The sequence below is a fragment of the Peromyscus eremicus genome, chromosome 2 (assembly GCF_949786415.1).
Source record: "Peromyscus eremicus chromosome 2, PerEre_H2_v1, whole genome shotgun sequence".
Lineage (NCBI taxonomy): Eukaryota > Metazoa > Chordata > Mammalia > Rodentia > Cricetidae > Peromyscus > Peromyscus eremicus.
In genome coordinates, this window is record NC_081417.1 from 8588585 (window position 1) to 8594327 (window position 5743).

General features: G+C 41.6%; 1 pseudogene; it reads left to right on the forward strand.

Moving 5' to 3' along the window:
* Nucleotides 1–3863: 3863 nt before the first annotated feature.
* Nucleotides 3864–4237, forward strand: LOC131904526 (large ribosomal subunit protein eL31-like; annotated as a pseudogene).
* Nucleotides 4238–5743: the final 1506 nt, after the last annotated feature.

Sequence of the window (5743 nt, forward strand, 5' to 3'; positions counted from 1 at the left end):
CTGCTTTGTGTTTTTAAACTATGCATATTACTAATAAAATAATAATAAGCTGAGGATTTGAGCAAGTAGATATACCACATTTTTATCCCATATTACAATTGCTGTTCATTTGTCAGTGACTGCCTGGAGGAGAGCTGTGTTCAGAAACCTGAGACTCATTCCAAACACAGTAAAAAGGAGTAGCAGTGGAGACCTTGGTGGTCACTCAAGAGAGAAATGACATTGATTTTAGTGTTTGAACCAGTTCTCAATACTCCACATAACGACATCTGTGAACGTATATGCATAGAGTCAGACTTTCATATCCGAGGGTTCTGTCTTGATGGCTCAATCAACTACAGGCTGGAAATAGTTCCCCCCCCCCACCCTCCGTGTGTGTTTGTGTGTGTGTGTGTGTGTGTGTGTGTGTGTGTGTGTGTGTGTGTGTGTTATGAGAGTGTGGGTGCTCATATTTGTGCATGAGCATGTGGAGAGCAGAGCAGGATGGCTTCCTCTGTTGATGTCTACATGACTGCTTTGAGACAGTGTTGTGGATTATTATTTTAAAGTGTGTTGCCTTTTTTTGATTAAATAAAATTAACTGGAAGCAGGAGGCTGAGTCAGCCAGTAGCTGACAGGAAGTAGTAGGGAGGAACCACATGTAGCTAGGGTTCTTAAGTGGGGACTGAGAGAGGGATGCTGGGTTTTTTTTTTTTTTGGAAGACACCAGTAAAGGGAGAAAGTCAGCTACTTGCTATTCAGCCTCTCTGAGCGAGCAGAATTCCACCTCAACCTTTGAATCTTGAATTCTTTAGAGGGATAGAGATCTAGATAAAGTGTCTCTTAATAGCTTTGAAAGAGTCAGTTCCTGAGGGAACTGAATTCCCTCAGGCTGCAGCCTTTGTGGTAGCAGCAGAGTTGCCATCACTAATTAGGACAGCAGTTGCTTAAGAGGCAGACACTGTAAATAATCAAAACAGTCAACAACAAGACAGTGTGCTTCAGTGAACTGGAGGATCACTGTTTTTTTTTTTTTTTTTTGTTTTGGTTTTTTTTTTTTTTTTTTTGGCTAGGCTGTCTGGCCATCAGGCTCTCAAGAACTGCCTGTCTATGATCCCCAATGTTGAGATTATAAGCACATCACATGCAACCAAACCTGGGTTTCTGTGTGTATAATGAGTGCTGGGGGTTTGAATTCAAGTCATCATGCTTGAAGAACATAAACACAAGAACCTCCTAAGCCATCTGCACAGCCTAGAACTATTGACAACAATGCAAGTATGCTGGGCATAATCAGACTTTCCCTTGACATTATTCCATAAACAATATTGTATAATAACTGTTGTATAACATTTGCATTTTATTAGATTAGTGTAAGTGATCTGAGATGATAAAAGTATATGGGACGATGTAGAGGTTGTATGCGAATACTATCCCAGAGGCTTGATCATCCATCAATCTCCCTATGGGTCAGGGTACTGTGGCCAATCTCCATGGGCACTGAGGGATGATGTTCTAGAAATGAACCCCTGTAAGCTCCTCAGGGATCCCTAGTTGTGGAGTGCAAGCCCCTACAGATAGATGCTCTGAAGTGAGGATGAGGTGCCACATGGTTTGCATTTTATTGATTCAGACATAGCTCAATAACGTTTGTAGAGGGTTATGCATCTCCACACCACCCCTATACCCACCATGTTGAGCAGGTACCTTCTGTTGTTTTTAAACACTTCATTTGGCGTTTTGTCTGTCCCTGAGGGGGAGTCCTTAGAGATTGTACCTTTTTTTTACACTCTTTACATAATGGAAATCTCATCTCAAGCTGTAAGACACAGCATTAATGAATGTCCAGCAAATACATAAGTGAAAATTTCATCTTGGTTTAGTCTCTCATTCCCCACAGCTTGAGCTTGTCACTGTTAGGACCCCTTTGCGGGGTCAGTGTCTGCCCATTTTCCACTCTGTGCTTTGGGATCCTCTGCCTGCCACCGCGGCGATTGTGGCTCCTTCAGGGTTAAAGTTGGGGGAGAAGCGGCCTGGGGAAGAGGAGATTGGTTTCGCCCTAGCCATCAGAGGGATATGGCAGGTGTTTTACATATATTTAAAAACTGACATACCATAAAAGCCAGCATTTTGACGTGTTCACAAGGCTGCACAGCCATTGCCACCATGGAATCTGCTGCGAGTTTTCACCACGGAAAAGAAAAGCTGTGGAGTAGGCACTGCAGTGCCGCCTGCCCTGCTTCAGGGCAACCGGCCTCTGCATCCTCCCATTGTCTGCTCTTCCTACTCCATGTAAAGAGGACTGGACAATACATGGTATTCTTCAGTTTGGCTCTGCCACGTAGCATAATGTTTTCACAGTTCATCCATGTTGTGGTAAGAATCAGCTCACCATTCCTCTTTATGCCTGAGTGACAATTCATTGTATGTACAGCATGGTTTAATGTGGACCCCAAATCTCACGTGCAGGAAAGTCAATCATCAGTGCAACAACCGTTGAGGCAGGTACCTGTAGGAAATGGCCATGCTCTTATTGTCCCATCTATTTTCACCACAGAATGATGCAGAAGGCCCTGAACAGATGTTGTCCTAGCACTGAAAAAAATAATTTTTTTCTCTTTAAAACTTACCAACACAGTGATACTCTGTTGTAGTAACATAAAATAAATAATGACACTGAGAAAACCATATTTTGGTTAGATATTTTTTAGTTGTTGGACACATAAGCTGTTTTGAATTTTTTGCCATTATGAATAAGTTATTAAAATGCCACTATGAGCTCTCAGGTACAAATTTTATGTTGCTTTGTTTTATTTTGTTTTGAAACAGTATCTCATTCTGTAGAACAGCTGGTTTGGAACTCATTATGTAGCCCAGGCTAGACTCAAACACATAGAAACCCTGCTGCTTCAGCCTTCAGAGGGCCAGGATTGCTGGTATGAGCCATCATACCTGAATTTTTTTTTTTCAATTCTCTTGAGTTTATACACCAGGCCACATGGTAACTGCATTTAACATTTTTTAACAATTCTGCATTTAACCTGTCACGCTGCTTTTCACAGGATAGGCATCACTTGAGTTCCAGTAGCAGTGTGTAAGGGGCCTGGCCTCTGTACCTCTCCATCAAGACTTGCTTTGTCTTCTTGGTTGTAGCCAGGCTCACAGACTCAGAATGTTGCTTTTGGTGGTGGTGTTTATCTAACGACTCATGGTGCTAAACATAGCTTCCTGGCTTATTGGCCTTTTGTGTGTCTTGTTACTTGAATATGATCAAGTGCAAATCTGTGTTGTTTTGCCATTGACTTGTAAGTGCTTTGCATGATTTCTGAATTGAAGCCTCTTTGCATTAGATAAACAATGACATATTTTCTCCCACTGTTTGTTATCTTCTTATTTTTTGGCGGTGTCATTTGGTATATGAATGAGATTTTTTTAAAAATATATTTATACCTTGATTAATCCATTTTCTCTGGCTAATTGGGCATTTGATGGTGTGTCTAAGATATTGTTGCACAATCCAAGATAATAAAGATTTATTTGCTATATTTCAAGAATTTTGTATTTTTACCTTGAACATTTAAATCCTTGATCAATTTTTGGACTAACCACCTTACATGATGGGCAGAGTGGCCCAAGCTCATCCCTGTGTATATCTAGTTGTTCAGTCTCATTTGTTCTAGGGACCACTATTTTTGCATTGAGAGGTCTTAAGACCCTTATGCAAATGAACTGACTGTGGACATACAGGTTTGTTTCTGGACCCCAATTCCAGTCTGTGTATCTCCATCTCTATCCTCATGCCATCACCACATGTCTGGTATAGCTTTGCAATCAGTTTTGAACTTAAGAAGTATATTTTCACTTTCCATGCTGGGCCTGGCAGAATGGCTCCTGCAAAGAAGTGTGGCAAGAAGGAGGACCATCCTGCTACCAATGAGATAGTGACCTGAGAATACACCATCAATATTCACACGTGTATCCATGGAGTGGGCTTCAAGGAGTGTGCCCCTCAGGCACTCAAATAAATCTGGAAATTTTCCATGAAGGAGATGGGGACTCCAGACGTACACATCGATACCAGGATCAATAAAGCCATCTGGGCCAAAGGAAAAGGAATGTCCCATACCATATCCATGTATGTTTGTCCAGAAATTGTAATGACATTGAGGACTTACCAAACGAGCTCCACACATTGATAACTGATGTGCCTATTACCACATTCAAATATCTACAGACAGTCAATGTGGATGAGAACTAACCTGCTGAGTGTCAAATAAAGAACTGCCTTAAAAAAGTGTTTTCCAATTAACTTTTTTCAAGGCTGTCCTTGCTATTCTGAGTCCCTTGCCATTCTTAAAATCTTTACACCCTGTTTCTTCCTTCCTGTAAAACAGGAAGATGAGTTTTAAAACAGGAAGATGAATTTTAAAAGAGTTTGCCTTGAATATGCAGCTTACTGTCAGAAACACTGCTACATTAACAATATAGCATGTAGCCCTCCAAGCAAGTGATACCTCCACTTCTTTTACCAATGCTCTACACTTTTCAGTGTATAAGCTTTGCACTTTCTTGGCTGCATTTATTCTTAAGCACTTCAGTTTTGATGCTATAATAAAGGGAATTATTTTTCTTAGTTCCTCATTTATTGACATATATTGTCAATATATAGAGATACAGTGGAGTTTCTACGTTGACTTGTATTTTGTGGCCTCAGTGAATTTGTTTTGTTAACTCTAATGCATGTGTTTGTTCTTGGCATTCTGTGTTCTGTATAAAGACATGCCATCAGCAAATAGACATGGTCTTATCTGTTCCTTCCCAGTCTTGACATCTTTTATTTACTTTTCTAATCCAACTGCCTGCTTATGATCTCCACTACAATGTTGAAGAGAACTTGTAAAAGTGGGCACTCTGGTTGTCATGATTGAATATAAAATGTCCCTTCAGGCTTAGTGTTGAAGGCAGTGTCTCTAGCTGAAGAAGCTATTTATGAAAGTTCTGGAAACTTCAGAAATTGGTGACTGGCTGAAGGACACAGGTCACAAGTGTGTGATGATGAGGGTGTGTCTTATCCTGTCCACCCCCTCTCTGCTTCCTGGCCACTGTGAGGCAGCTGCTTTCCCCCTCTATGCTTCCTCTAGGAAGCTCAGTCTCAGCACAGGCCCAGCAGGAACAGAACCAAGGACTGTGCACTAAAACTTCAGAAACCATGAGTTCAAATCAGTCCCCACTCACTTAGATTGCCCATCTGGAAGTTTTGTCACAGCCACCAGAAAGTGGCTAACACTATTCTTTCTTCCCTGCTTTTGGAGGGGAGGGACTTGCATCTCACTATCAGATGCAATCTTAACTGTGAATTTGCTTAAGTACCATTTACTACATCAGAGAACTTCCAGTGTGTTCTAGATTTCTGAGACAGGGATAGTTTTTTTTCTTTTTTTAGTTTTTTTTATTTTATAATTTAATTTAATTTTACATATCAGCCACGGATTCCCTTGTTCTCCCCCCTCCCTCCCTTCCCCCCATCTGACCCCCCATTCCTATCTCCTCCAGGGCAAAGCCTCCCCTGAGGATTAAGTTCAACCTGGTAGATTCAGTCCAGGCAGGTCCAGTCCCCTTCTCCCAGGCTGAGCCAAGGGTCGCTGTATAAGCCCCAGGTTTCAAACAGCCAACTCATGCACTGAGTACAGGACCCAGTCCCACTGCCTGGATGCCTCCCAAACAGATCAAGCTAATCAACTGTCTCACTGATCCAGAAGGCCTG